The sequence below is a fragment of the Sebastes fasciatus genome, chromosome 14 (assembly GCF_043250625.1).
Source record: "Sebastes fasciatus isolate fSebFas1 chromosome 14, fSebFas1.pri, whole genome shotgun sequence".
Lineage (NCBI taxonomy): Eukaryota > Metazoa > Chordata > Actinopteri > Perciformes > Sebastidae > Sebastes > Sebastes fasciatus.
In genome coordinates, this window is record NC_133808.1 from 12,507,432 (window position 1) to 12,522,650 (window position 15,219).

General features: G+C 39.6%; 1 protein-coding gene across 1 annotated transcript in view; it reads left to right on the top strand.

The window, feature by feature from the left end:
* Nucleotides 1-15,219, top strand: part of mgat4a (alpha-1,3-mannosyl-glycoprotein 4-beta-N-acetylglucosaminyltransferase A) — a 40,164-nt gene that overhangs the window by 3,480 nt on the left and 21,465 nt on the right. The gene's annotated exons all lie outside the window — the stretch shown is intronic.

The window sequence follows — 15,219 nt, forward strand, 5'->3', positions numbered from 1 at the left end:
CAAATGAAATAAAGTATTGACTGAGTTCATCTTTGCATGTAAACTATTAAATACAAATCAATACTGTGTTTTTGAGAATCGATACAGTATCACAAAACATAATATCGTTTCTTACACCCCGACATGATACGTATCGTAACGCCAAATTCTTGCCAATACACAGCCCTATTTATTATGAATATCAATCATATTTTATATGTCCTGTCAAACATCTGAGCTAAGGCTTATTTCACAAGTGTCTGTGTTTCAGTAGGGCCCAGTGCTTACTTGCCAGTGTTAACCCAATCCACGTGGGAGGGTTATGGGCCTTAGTCACTTGTTATCAGCAGAGTGTAAATAATTGCAGCCTTTAGATAAATTCCAAGCCAAGGCTTCATGTTGTGATTACCGTGGAGCTTATCAGCTTGATGAAATATTTTCCTGTAATGGAGTCCAGTGAGTCCTACTAGAGCACGCCGGGACTGGTCTATGACTTGATGAAAAAGTGAAGCAAAGGTTAAGTGAGGATGCCCCGCCCTCTGCTCTGTGTGCTTCACCTGTTGATACAGCTCAGTATCTGTAGTCAGAACAGTGATATTGAAAGTAGTAAACCCCTTCTGTTCAATTTGTTGTTGCAAGATTCAAACTTCAAAGTACACTTTTATCTGTACCTCACCATTGTCTCTACAGTTGATGATATTGGCATATGGTGAAATGTACAACTTTTGAAGCATTCAAATATTCAGTGGATTCACTGATCATAAAGGAGAAAAATGTGAGAGATTGTGTTCATTTGACCTTAAATTGTAGTAAATATCATGAATTAGAAGAGTGTTTTTGTCTTAATATCCTAAACAGCCTGAACCTTCCAGGGTGGTCAATGTGCCATTTTGACAGGAGACATTTTGACTTGTCTTATGGTGCCTTCAGATGAAACCCCGTGAGCTCATTTTTACAACATGGGAAGTCGTGTACATGATCTGCTTGGCCTTCAATTGGTTAAGTCGTGAGAACACCGCTGCTAAGCAACGGCAATATTAACGTTACTGTCGGCGTCTAGAAGCCACAGAGGCTATTTAGCAAGTGGGAAACATAATGCAGGAAATGCAAAGGCATAATGACAGAGGAAAAAGATGAGGCCGTTGGGAATGTCAACATTATCCTCAGACCTATTATCAAATTTAGAAGAAAAACAATATATGAATAAAATTATAATATATTAACTTATTAATCACTGAAAAATGACCTTCCATGGCCTCCGCAATTTCTGTCACAACTCGTGAACTCGGATCTTTCAGAAACTTTCCACTTACGAGGTTGTGAATACCACAAGAGGGGGGCGTTCATATGGACTCTTCTCATGAACACGGTAAACACGACCCCAATTTTAAAGCACCAATAGTGGGACAATCACAGGTGTCACTAATAAACATTAACGATTGCTCTGTTGCATTCAAGTGTCCCAGTAAGCCGTGACAGTGAGCCAGCATGCACAATGCCAGGATTCTGAAACTGAAGCAAAAATGGAATTCAGCCACCTTCACTTTTATTATTTACACCTGTGCTTTTTCTACACACATCAAAATGTCTTCAGTGAAAAAGGCCCATGAGCAAAGTAACACTGGAGCTGCTATTTATTTTAAGGCAAATATGCCTGCCTGTCAGGTGACAGAGAGGGCTCAACACACTGCAGCTTAAGAAAACTCAAGCAAGTAGACAAAACACAAGCAAATGAAGAAAGTTGCTGATGTCCCAGTGTCGGATCGAACTCGGTTACCCAAATAAAAAAAAAACATGGATCAGCATGTGGGCCAAAAAAAAGTGAATCGAGACCGTCTCTGAAGATCCCTCTTCATTTGTTTGCATGCTGCCTATATGTTGTCACTTAAACAACACATTTTTCCTGTTTGACCACACATGCGCAGCATAAAGAAACATGCTGCAAAAACCATAAGGCATCAAGTCATACACAACAACATAACTAACAACACAAAAGAAATTCCCTTGGGATGCCAAAACTAGCTATTTGTAAAGGGTAAAATATAGTATGCAATATATCCAAACTAAAAGTAAAATTGACTTGCTATTTTTTTTTTAACACAATCGGTGTATTTGACATGCGTTTCTGTATTTTTTTGTGTTGTCTGCAAATGCAGCAAGTTTCTGTGTGCCATGTACGCATTGAGACATGCGAACATGCTCCTTTTGATTTGATTATGTTTTGCTTAAATGCAGCCTACGTGTTGCCTGTGACGTCTTCTTCATTTGTTTACGATTTGTTCCCTTAAGCTGCGGTACACTGAGCAGCATAGTTTTGAAAACAGCAAACCTATTTGTTTATTCAAAAGTTCATTTCAGTTTGGATTACACAATGTATCAAATGGTCATGTTGTAGGGGGTAAACGGGGTGTGAGCAGTAATGAAGATCTCTTTTTGGCCTTTTGAAGCTAGGGTATTGATTTATACCATAAACTCTGGGCAGCATTAGTGTTCGTGAAGGCCACTGACACAAATAGCTCTCATTCTTTGCTGAAAAGTGGCATTCTTTGCACACTGGGCTGTATTTGTCTTTCTTTTTGTGTTATTGATCAAATGTAACACTAAGTATCCTAACTAGACACTAAAGACTTCTTTCAAAGGAGAATGTGATTTACTCAAATGCAAGAAAAACAAGCTTGCGACTTATATATTTCAGTAAATTAACCCCAGGGGTACGTACAGCTCTGATTAGTGTGTATATCTTTACCTGCATCAACAACATCACAAGCTTTAATCATGTAGTTTACCTTGTATGGCGCTCGCTCCTTGCCTCTCTGTGTTGTTTCTTGTCTTGACATGAGATGTTTGGATACAGCTTTTTCTTTTTTAACATATGACGCCCTTTTATGTGCCGTATCATTTCTCCCTGCGGTTATAGATGGCTTCTCCTCTTGATGCTGCCCGGCGTGGGTGTTTAGAGTGCGCTTGGCCTCGGGCATCGAGTTGTTCTGAAAATGAAAAATGTTAAAAAACCCGTTCCAGTTAGTCGTACACAGAAAACATATTTGTATTTAGGCTCTTGACTGTGTTGCATGATTCAGTTACTGTAGTTGATAGGACAATTGTTTTTTGGGGGGGGGGGGGGGGGGGGCAATAGCGGTGGAGAGGTAATCTCGGGCAACGTTTTTATTTTTATATTTATTTTCTTTGCCTAACCCTTTGCTTCCGACAGCCTGTCTTGTTCCTGGTCACTTGACTGCTGTGAATGAGAGCCGTGCCAGTCAGCTGTCCAAACACTCCATGTTGAATGGCTCTCCAGAATGTGTACTTCTCTGTCAGAGTCCGCCTCATCCCCCAGTGAGAGACTGCTCTCTGGTATCTGCCTGGTTATGTCTCAAATAGACCTCAACAATATTGTTGTTAATAGATATGAATGATAATGTAGGGATGAGGGTGGGACAAAAGGTCGATGTAGCAATATAGTGCGATAATTCTTTTCATAAGGATAGGAAAAACAAACTTGATAAAGACTACACAATCTACAAGAACTGCCTCCTGATGATAAAGTAGTGACACACAGCAAACATTCATTAGCCACCTTGTTTGTTGTAAAGCTTATGTGAAGAATTTAGCACCATCACCACCTTATGCCACCACCACAAGTTGCTTTTAAACATTATGTTCCCTGTTTAAATGTATTTTATTTTCTCCTTCGGGCATAGTTGGAGTTACTTGCTTTGCTTTTTTTTTATTCAGGAAGTCAATCAAGATCTCTTTTACAAGAGAGACTCACACAAAGCAGTCATCACAGACGCGCAGACACTACTTAAAACACAAATATTATTCAAATATCAGTATGTAGAACTTAACACAGAGAAGTGAGTGTCTCTGACTTCTGTTTGTTTTGCAGTTCATTACAGCAGTAAGTAAAGGTGGGGGAAAAATATCGATACAGCATAGTATCGCCATATTTTGCATGGCAATATTGTATCGATACACGGACATCAAGTATTGATCTTTTATTATTTAAACTATTAACTTCTTAACAATCTGCCGGCCCGCTGGTGGGCCTGGATGCTCTTCTGTCTTTTCAGAGGTTGTAGAGGGCTCAATCTTAAAGCTAGAGTGAAGGTATGAAGAATCGATTGGTACCAACTATGTCGTGTAAGCTTGTTGGAAAGAACGCTAAGTAAACGCTCCAAATTTATGTAAAATGTTGGCGAGGAAAATTTTGGGTCGTGTCTAGAAGGTAACCCACGAGTCGGGAAACTCTCGGAAGATTGTTGAGGTTAGGCAATGATCTCGAACAGTTATGGTTAGGATTGGTCGTCGGGCAGCAAGTCTCAAGAGTTTTTACAAGTTTTTGCTAGATTTTGCAATTTACGAATTACCTTCTAGACACGACCAAAATTCTGGGGATCCCTTGACCTCTCACCTCAAGATATGTGAATGAAAATGCTGCGATGAACAGAGTGAAAATTGTATGATATCAGATAAAAACAGATGTTGACAAACTGCAATAATTTGCAGTTGAAAAAAGGTAATAAATCGTAATATATCGCAATACAGCTTATCGCAAAATGTTTAAAATCACAACAAGATTGTATCGTGACTTAAGTATCGTGATAATATTGTATCGTGGAGCCTCTAGTGATTCCCATCCATAGTAGTAAGTTGTCTTCCCTAGTTCAGAGTTGGTATGGAGAACTTTTAAAGCAAATCTGAGATCTGGCGTCATGGTATTTGACTTTAACTTCATGTTAAGTGTGGAGGGCAATGGAATAAAAGCACATGTGTTGATGCCTTCCGGATGTAAGTGACGACCATCTGACCTTTTCATATAACTACTAGTGAGTGTGATACATGTCTTGAGTAATGAATCGAATGGCATCCAATGGTTTAAGGGTAGCATGAGAGCATACAGGATATATCCTTAATGTAGTGTAAATAGATTAGTGAGTTGTACCATGTTTTTTCCTGTAATTAAAGGACAAATAAGCTCTCTTCAGATATAATAATCCAATTTAAAGTTTAGATGTTTTTTTGCTATCGCTGTAGTTGTGAGCATTGAATGTATTAATGCTTTCTCTGTGATTTCCAGCCCTGGTTTGAGATGGCTCTGAGGTGCTTATTGTTATAGCAGATTTGCTGAGAGTTACAGTAACGGTTACCACTTCCTTTTTGCAAATGGGACTTCCTCCTACTCCTTGCCTCCCGTTCCCCTTCCTCTGTGTTTTAAAGGCATGGTTTTCTTCTGTCGTGACTTCATTCCAAACACAATGGGCCCAAAAATAGTACAAGTGATTGCAGTCGAGGGGGCAAATGAGCCGGCACATAAGGAAGGTGTTAGGCCAGAGATACATGGTGTATTAGTTAGAATGGGAGAGAATATGGCTTGCACACTGTGTTTTCTCATTTGCAGTCTCGGGTTGTGTGTGTGTGTATTCATATAGTTTGTGTGCACTGTGAGGTAGGGCAGTCTGCCAGACAAGTCCTAAGTGGCCTGGAAGGAAGAAGAGAGTAGAAAGGCCAGATCTTAAAAAAGAGAGGATGAGAAGATGCCTTAGGTAGATTTATGATGGAGAGAAAGGATGAGAATGCTGACAACGCATGGAGACCGTGGGATAAGTTATTTTTTCTGTATTTTGAACCCTGCTCGGTCGCACATGCACACACACACGTATCCTCCTCCCTTTATCCCAGACAGCCCTTACTCTGTCCAAACAGGAACAGGCGTCTTCAGCCGTCAGTGAGTTAACAATCATCGTTGTTTCCCTCCTCGTGCTTCTGCTCGCTTCCTGTATCCCACACCGCTATTCATTCATTCATGCATGTCCCTCCTCTTTTTTTTTGGACAGAAATTCCCAGACTGCACACAATTTCTCCTCAGTGTCAGGGAGGAGAGATGGCGATTGTTTGGGCTCCAACTGCTCTCTGTGGATTAATCTGTGGCATAAGCTTGCTGTATACAAGGAGCAGTTTGTACACATTAGTTTGTCTGTGTGGATGTGGTCACGCTCCAAGCATCGTGACAGCTGTGCTCAAGGTGATGGCCTTTTCATTTACCAAAAAACAAGGAGTTTACAAGTTAAGGTGCCAGATACTGTATATTTCACAGGAATTCATAAATTCTTGGCTGCACTCAGACAGTCCATGCAGACCCTTACTGATGTGAGGAGATGACGAAATGTTCATCACATGAATCCTCGTGGCCACGCAGATGTGGCTTTAGATTTTCATTTAAGGGCAGATTTCCCCCAGTTTCTTACTGCCGCTAAGGGCTGGGCGATTTGGCCAAAGTCTTCTATAACGATATAGGCCATTTCATATCTCGATAGCGATATATATCAGGATATAGCAAGTAATTCAATAAATAAATAGTCTATATGAAATAACCACATGGCAAAGCCTATTTTTGTATACTGAATTAAATACTTGACAAATGAAAAGTACTGAGTATTTTCTCATTTTAAGAACTTGAGTGCAAAATGAACAGTTTAAGGGAAATTATAGAGAAAAAATAAATAACTATAGGCCTAGTCTATACCGCGATAGAAATGATATAGGAATATATTTATGATATACATTTTTATATCGTTCTGACGATATATATCGTCCTATTGCCCAACCCTACCACTGCTGCCTAACACATTGCTCTGAAATCATTTCAGATAATCACAGCAGTGTCATTTACTGTTAGTCATACCATATTTGTTTAAGAATGTACCAACTGAAACCGGTTTCCGGTTTCCGGTTTCAGCGGGTACATTTTTAACATAGGTGACAGACAGACTTGAAGAACATGACTCAAGAACGAGACTGTCAGTAAATATCAGTTAAATTGAGATATATTAATTTTTGGTTAATTATGACAGAAAATAGTAAAGGCTCCAAATACCATTTTATATCATCTATGTGTCAGCTATTGTCTTGATTAACTTATAAAATGACAGAATGTAGTGTAGCATGACCATTATAATTTCTCAGAGTCCAAGATGACATTTTCAGATTGTTTTTTTCAAAACTCAAAGATATTCAGTTCAATCATATTGATTAGGAAAATCATCAAATCTTCACATTTGAGAAGCTGGAAACTTTGCTTGAAAAATTTCTGAATGAAAGATAGATGATTATTAAAATAGTAGCGGATTATTTTCTGTTAAATCAACTAATCAGTAATTGTTTCAGCTCTGAAATTAGTTTTTGTAGTGGACTCCCGCTGCATATCATTATACAATTGATTGGTGAATGAATGACAACCCTGAAACTGGAGTTTCCAAAAAAAGAGTGATAGCCTGGCTGATAGCAGTCCTACAGGAGCCAAGTGGAGCCAGAAAGTGGAAGTAAGCAGAGTGGGACCACGCGCTCAGCCCAGTGCTGTCTGACAGCATGCTCTCTGCCACAAAGACATGAAGCAGGCTGCAAGAGCTTACCATGACTACAGCACAGTAAAGGAAGAAGAGTGGGTGGGGGTCGATGAGCCCATGGTGAGGAAGCAAAATTAAAAATCTGGATTGGAAAATTGCCAAAAGGGAAAATATTGGTCCGGCTTCATCTGATACTACTTTATTTTTTGACCCCACAACCCTTCCACTAAGGTGAAGTGAAAGGGTTGTGATGCATTGTGAAGGAAAAAAAAGGACAGAATGAGATAAAGGTGTGCATTTTCTCTTTCTGCAAACTACACGGAAGCGTTCAGGGAGTATCACTCGCCCACTCATGGATCGACTTGCACTTCTCCTCAGAAAATACCGCCAAAAATCAATACTACTACTCTGTGTGTGTGCAGCATCATTTATGTGTGTTGGTGTGCTTGTTTTCTTCTTCAGTGTTGCATGATTTAGACCTATGGAGACTGTTTAACCAAAAATGCTTGTTTTAACTAGTATTATTTAAAAGTAGCACATTAATCATTTCTGTCCAGCGGATATGAGTGTCACAGTACAGTAAGATCCTTCATAATGACTGTGGTCAAAAGGAAACAACTTCTGAGGTGTACTTGTGTCTGTTTGACTCACGTGAGATTAATGGTGGGGCATCTGTGAACTATTAGATCCCAGTTAGGGAGCAAAACCAACATGTTATCACTATTCCTGTTTTTATCCCATTAATCTCAAGTTCATGTTATGCACCATCTGTCCTACTTAAGAGATAACAGCCCGTTTAAATGCTTTGTGTTGCACATAGCAGCTGCAGCGTAGAACCACGTGACTAGCAGGTGCATCACTTGAGGGGTCTTCATACATGCATAATGCATGCATGTGGACATGTTTTGCATATATAGATGTGCATCTTATTCCTAAAGTATGACTGGCAGATGGGAAATGTAGCTGCATGTCCATAAGAAAAGGCTCAATGACATAGCATCTTTTTCAGCAACTAAAAAAAGTTTAAGGACTTTTGAATTTGTTAAGGTTGCTGATTTTACAGTCTGATATGAATAAAAGCAGAATGCTTTTTTAGGTAAATTGGCTTTCTGTCGTTACAAGGTGACAGTCTGCTGAGATCGAAAACAGGGGGAAAAAGTGTTTTGATAAATGGGACTTCTGGCAAAGTGCCCGATTCAGAGTTTAAATAGGATGGATTAAAAGGAGGAAGGACAAAGAGTTTGAACTTAGGATGCTAATTTTGGCACCTGATAACTGCCTTTTCGAAATAGAAAATAAAAGTGCATTTTGCTATATATATATATATATATATATATATACACACACACAGAGAAAATAGTAACATGATATATATTTCCAAGAAAACCGAATTCTCTATAGAAGTTGGATTCCTCAGATGGACACTTTAACCAGCCTGTGGTATATGGTGGTAACAGTTTGGACTGGAAGGTCACATGACATGCCTCACTAGCTCTTTTCTTTGCTGTGCTTTGACTGTTTTATCCAATTCTTGCCAGGTTTTGTGGCACTGAGGTCTAGAAACTTGGCAGGCCGAATCCATAGTTTAAAGGAATAGTGCAATATTTTGGGAGAGAGCTTATTAGCTTTCTTGCAGAGAGCTGAATGACAAAATTGTCTCATGTCTGTAAAGTAAATAGGAAGGAAATAGGGAAACGGCTAGCCTGGCTCTGTCCAAATGTAACAAAATCCACCCAACCAATCTCTAAAGCTCACTTACTAACACGTTGTATCTTGTTTGTTTTATCCATACAAAAACTAAAGTGTAAAAACGACAAATTCGCCATTTTACGCACCACACGCTCAATATGTGTACTCTCCTTCAACATACTTTTGTGTGAATAAACAATAGTATGTATGTTTTCGGACGCACTGAGCAGTAAATTACGTCATCACTTCTTGAGAGCCTCCTTGCTGGTTGATGTGTAAACTAATTTTAAAAAATATATTACACATAGCAAAGTGAAATCTTAGACTTACAGTTAAATTGAAGCATTATTGATATCACAGAGCTGTCCGTCAGCATCTGTTATGAATGTTGTCGTCACAACCGCATTGCATTGTGGGATATTTATGCTGCCGTAGTGTCCAGTGTTGCATACTGTGATATTTCACCGGGAAATAGTATGCAATTCATGTACTTTTGGCTTCATACTGAGATGTCAGACACACTAAAAAATCGCACTGTCGCAACCTGTCTTTCCAGAAACAATGTATGACAGTTACTAAGGATAGTCGTGCTCAGATCCTTTCATAATAACCACAATGAGACAGTTTTCAAGGGAACTGTTGCTTCTGTAGAAATTGTTAAAAGGGGAAAACTGTTGACTGATAGGTCTGTGAGTCATCCTGAGTAACTGTGACATTTTCCTGTAAAGGCACGTTGTAGAATTCTTTGTTATTTTTCAGTGAGCAGTGAGAACCGCAAACAAAATTTCCATTTATTCCCATTGTGTTGGGTTTAGGGCTGACCCAAATGCTTAGAAGCTGCGATCGATGTCATGATATTCAACCTCCGAATTCGTATTTGAATGCTTTGTTTTTTTTGTTTATATTTACGTATGTAATAATAATGTATAAATCCCCAAATAGCCCATGAAATAAGGAATAATCCCACAACATTATTCATTATTCATATTCAACATTCATTATTGTTGGTTGTTCTCAGACGGATTTGACGCTGTTTGACGGACGCTGTCTGTTGTGTGTAGAGGTGTGTGTGTGTGTGTGTGTGTGTGTGTGTGTGTACAGTAGTGCGGCAGAGGCACTGTCCCGGGCAATGAAACGGGGGAAATGGAGACAGACAGACAGACAGAAGAACATGTCAGCCTGCTGTGCCAATAAATGGTTTTCGGGACAGCCCTAGTTGTGATGGCAGTAGAAATCTCAAAGAGGGATGTTTAAAGCCCCCTGAGGCACATTTGTGATTTGTGATATTGGGCTTTATAGATAAAATTGACTTGACTTGACTTGATATCTTCAAACCTCAGCAGATAAAAAACAAATCCATGGATCTAGAGTGGAGTTTCTTTTGTAGTTTTTATTTTTAATTTTTTTATATTTGTTTGTATTTTATTTGTAATTTGGGTTGACTGACCCTTTCTAAACAGTTTCCTCTGAACAGCTATTGTTGAATCATCTATAGTTCTAGTAAAAGGTTGCTGAGCTTGTATTACAAAGAGAATGAATCATCTCTTTATGTCAGAAGAGGTATTTGACTGAGGGATTTTCCATTTTTTTGTTGTAAAATGAAGGAAAGAAAGATTGTGCTTATATACTATCTACATTTTAAAGTAATTGGGAACAAACACCACCTAAACATACAGTATAAGCCAGGTTTGATTTTCATCTATAAACTAAATGTTTTAAATACAGTAGACCAGGAATCAGCAAACTAAGTAGAAAAACTGTAAAGGAGATGTTTTTCAGCACTGCTCATTGGCCAGCATATACTGTATGTACATGTTTCCTGGTTATTTGTTCAGACATTGTTTGTGATTGATTGTTACATTGGGCATTTCAAACTGAAAATGAGCTGGAAAAGTCAAACTTTGCTTTAATGACAACATCTGCATAGTATGTGCTGCAACTCTCTCACTCATGCACACATTAACTGCACAAGTCCCTCATCAGCACTCATGAACCCGCAGTCAGCAGCATGCATCAGCAAAGGAGAGCGAGGTCAAGGACAAGATCACTGTGAGGGCTTTTGATGAGCTAATGGATTGACTGATAAAACTCCTAACACCCTGGTGAGTTCAGGGTTGGATCTCTGTAAAGTATTTCTCAGCACTATCATCCTTGGTCTTGTGACGTTCAGAAGATTGTAGTTTGAAGATCTATGGAGCCAAGCTTACGCTGTCTGGCAGCTCTCTCTCTCTCTGGCATCCAGTTTTCAGATACTAAACGCTACTATTGAGGTCAAAGTGAGTGAGCACAGTGCCAAAACAAGTACAATGGCAAGGATGTTGTGACTATGAATCAATAAGTGCATTTAAACATTGTTTACAAAGGAGAGCTTTGAGTACATGTTTAATGTAACTCATCTGATTTTGGATCCCACACATTTATGATAGAACCTATGGTCCGTTCAGGAACAGTTATACATATGTTGTTCTTAACACCTATGTTCCTCTTTCCTGAGAAACAACATTCTTCAGATGTGTTTTTATGTTTTAAGCTTCTTGCAATGTCTTAAAGGAGTCTGCCACCGCTCCAAATTAAGGATGTCCCGTTGTCCCGGAAACAATAGAAATAGTACCTGAGACACAAAGATACAGTGTCTGGGACAATTCTGTAGAGAGTAGAGAAAATGAAATTAGATGCGTCATGGAATATATATAATTTTGATTGTTAGGTGTTCACATATGAAAAATGTGAGGTGGTGCCCCCCGGCACGAGCTCGTTACACGCATGCACTCACACAAAATCAATCATAGAGAGAGACCCACGCGATGGCACGAAAAACCTCGCGGCCATCAAAATGCTGAGGTGGCTGAACAACACCAACAGCACCAGCAAAGTAAGGAAGCCCTCTGAAGAAAGCCACAGCCCGCCAGAGATTTGAGCACCTATTTCAATATAGTAGCAGCAAATGTTACTCTGTGTGTGTGTGTGTGTTGCTTGTAAGTAGTAAAGTAATTATGTCCATTACTGTGGGTGATGCAAAGTTTACCAACAGGTAACACAAATTCACACAAATTTCAACATGTACTTCCACATTCAGTCTCACAATTCAAATTCAGTTATGACAGGTTTGCTGAGCATAAAGCAAACTGATATATGCAAACTTCCTGTCGAGCTCCGGGGTTCACCGCGGGCTGTGTCTAACTTGCAAACTTTCAAAATTTGCTCAGCAAACTTATTGTTGCTGCCATCACACAAGTTAGACCAGCCTGATCTCACAGAAATACGTGAAATGAGCAGTGAGGCCTTGAGTCTGTTCATTTTAAAGGGCTAGTTGTTTGAACCCCCATTATATATCCGACTCCCCATTCCTCCCACGTATCTCATTAATAAATCAAATGAACAGAGCAAAGGAATCGAGGATGACACGTCAAGGCAAAATATCACAGCGGAGTAGGGACAACGGGTACAGAGAAAAAAATAAAAGAGCATATCTGCCAAGGTGGATGTGCCGATAGTGTTGAAAGTTAGACACATATATGATACTGAAAAACATCGAAATGTGAAGTATGAAATTAGGAGGAAGGGATAAGATGATGTTTAGAAAAGAGGTTGAATGCAAACAGAAGGATGGAGAGGAGAGGTTGTTAAGCATAGCCACTTAGCCCTTCCCCCACAACTTCTAGAGAGCACAGAGGAATAATGAGATTGTATAGATGTACTCCAGACCTCAGGTAATTGTTTAATGCATTCTGTGTACCCATTCAGTCATCTAGTGGCTCTATACCAGCAGAGTCGCTTCCCCATTCACCATATCACTTAATGAATTCATTTTTATGTTAATACCACTTGATTTGTAAAAGAAATTAAAAAAAAAATAGTTCTGTTTTTTTTTTTTTCTTATGTGAAGTCAAGGTTAACTTTTATTTTGCAGTAATAAAAGCATATCAAGAGTGACATTACACCATTTAATCAAGTGACCTTGATGTTAACTGAAATGTCAAGAGCCTGGCGTAAACACTGCCCAGCATACTTGGCGTTAACACACTGCTCAGGTAATGGGAGAGGCCATAGAAATAGAATGAGAGTAGAACAGACATTCCCATTCAACAGGATGGTTAGAGCGGTGGCCATTTTTATGTGTTCTGTTGGCATTGCAACCGCTGTAGCGGGCCAACTTCTGTATAAACCGACTTGCTGCAAGTCCAGGAGTAACTCCGATTCACTCATGCCAGCATGATGTGTAATACAACAGCGCCGGCATCTAGTGTGTGTGTGTGTGGATTCGGCTCTGTGACTACCTCCACTGCCGACTCAGTGGCGAAACAACAATGTGTGACGCTTTACTTCCCCACTGACGTGTGTTGTCACCATAACAACAGTCGTCATTTTCTTTTGAACTACTCCAATTGCCACAGCAAACAATTCAATGTCCGTTCTATTGTGGTTCTAATTCTATGGCAGACGCACAAAGAATGTGATATTACTCAATATGCTGTAGGCAAAACGCCTACAGACTTTCACCACCTAATACATCTGTGCAGGAGTTGCATGTAGCTGAATAGAAACCTTGCCTACTTCTTGTTTCTGTTCCTGCGGTGCTCTATGTGAGTTTGCACAGTGGGATTACAGGTGTGGTTTCATCTCAACAGGCCTGGAGTCCTACAATCAAAAGGACTGATGTGAAGATGAAAGTCTGTTTTTAGTTTTGAAGCTGCCCTTTTCATAAGGTTTACGCCAAATGACAGCATCTGTCTGTGTGTCTTAGAGATCAACATTTAGGAGGAACAACACGGTTCTGTGCGAAAGAGGAGCCGGGGCAGAGTGGATGGACAATAGCTCAGTCAGAGAGAGAGTGATGGAGAGGGGGAGATAAAGGGAGTCTGGGTTTTGTTGTAGTGAAGGGCTCTCCGAAAGGGCACAATAAATCAACCCGCAGAGGAAGATCAGAGACTGGCCAAACCCATAACCCCACCTAACTCACACACAGATACACACCTGAGATGTTCTTTGTACTCTCTCCCCGTATCCTCGTGAATTTTGGAACAAAATCAAGTCTGTACTGCTGTGAGACTTTTTTTGTAGGCGTGTCAATGATTATAAAAAACAATAAACCCTTATTATTAACATAATAAAACTTTATTTATATAGTGCTTTTCAAAAGGTTACAAAGTACAGCAACACCAAAGGTGACCAATAAAATGGTCAGATAAACATCATAACTAGAAATAGTAAATTAGAAAAGAAACCCAACACAAAAACTTCAACAAATAAAGTAAGATAAGCAACCAGGCTGACTCACTGTACTGTATCCAGCCACAAATTTTAATGCATCTATTATCTTGGCCCACCAACTGACCAGAGCTACTATCTTTTTCATAGAATTTCACACCCTCTACTTTGGAACTACACTACTACACCAACCACTAAACTTCTATTTCCTGATAAGAGCCCAACAAAGGAAGGTCACATGATCGCAGTAAACTGCCTGTAACCTCAACAGTCATTTCCATTTTAAAAAAATAACCAAAACACATAGCTGGTATTGCCAATAAATAGCTGCTCCTGAGTGCTGTATTATTGTTGTTGACGACATCATCATATGGTACTGCAGTAGTTCAGAGTTTTGAAAAGCACGTCTGGGACGAGTGCTGTAAATCCCTGTACAATCTTAGACATTCTGCTCAGGAAATTGAAAACGTGTCTCTCTCCCCTCCTCCCTCAGCAGCAGCTTGTCTTGAAGTACTGGACAGATCCAATGCACTTCTAGTTCAAAGTGCTCCAGTATACCTGATCAGAAAAGGTCAGATTAGGACTGCCTTTACTGGCAGCCCTCAGGTATGGATTTTTGTGAAAAAGAGTGCTCAGGCAATATTACTAATAAAAAAAACTAAAGAAAACTGTTTCCCCACTTAAAGCGATTTAGCTTTTGGTGTGGATCCAAATCCAGGAGTTTTTGAAAAATGTCATTACCATTGTGAAATAGGACATGTTTGAACCAGTGGACAACCTCCAGGTCTGAGAAGTGAAGCCAATGCGGAAGTGCCTTGAACTTGCATTCTTTCTAATAGCCAGCAGGGGGCGACTCCTCTGATTGCAAAAAGAAGTCTGCTTGTATAGAAGTCTATGAGAAAATGACCCCTACTTCTCACTTGATTTATTACCTCAGTAAACATTGTAAACATGAGTTTGTGGTCTCAATCGCTAGTTTCAAGTCTTCTTCAATACA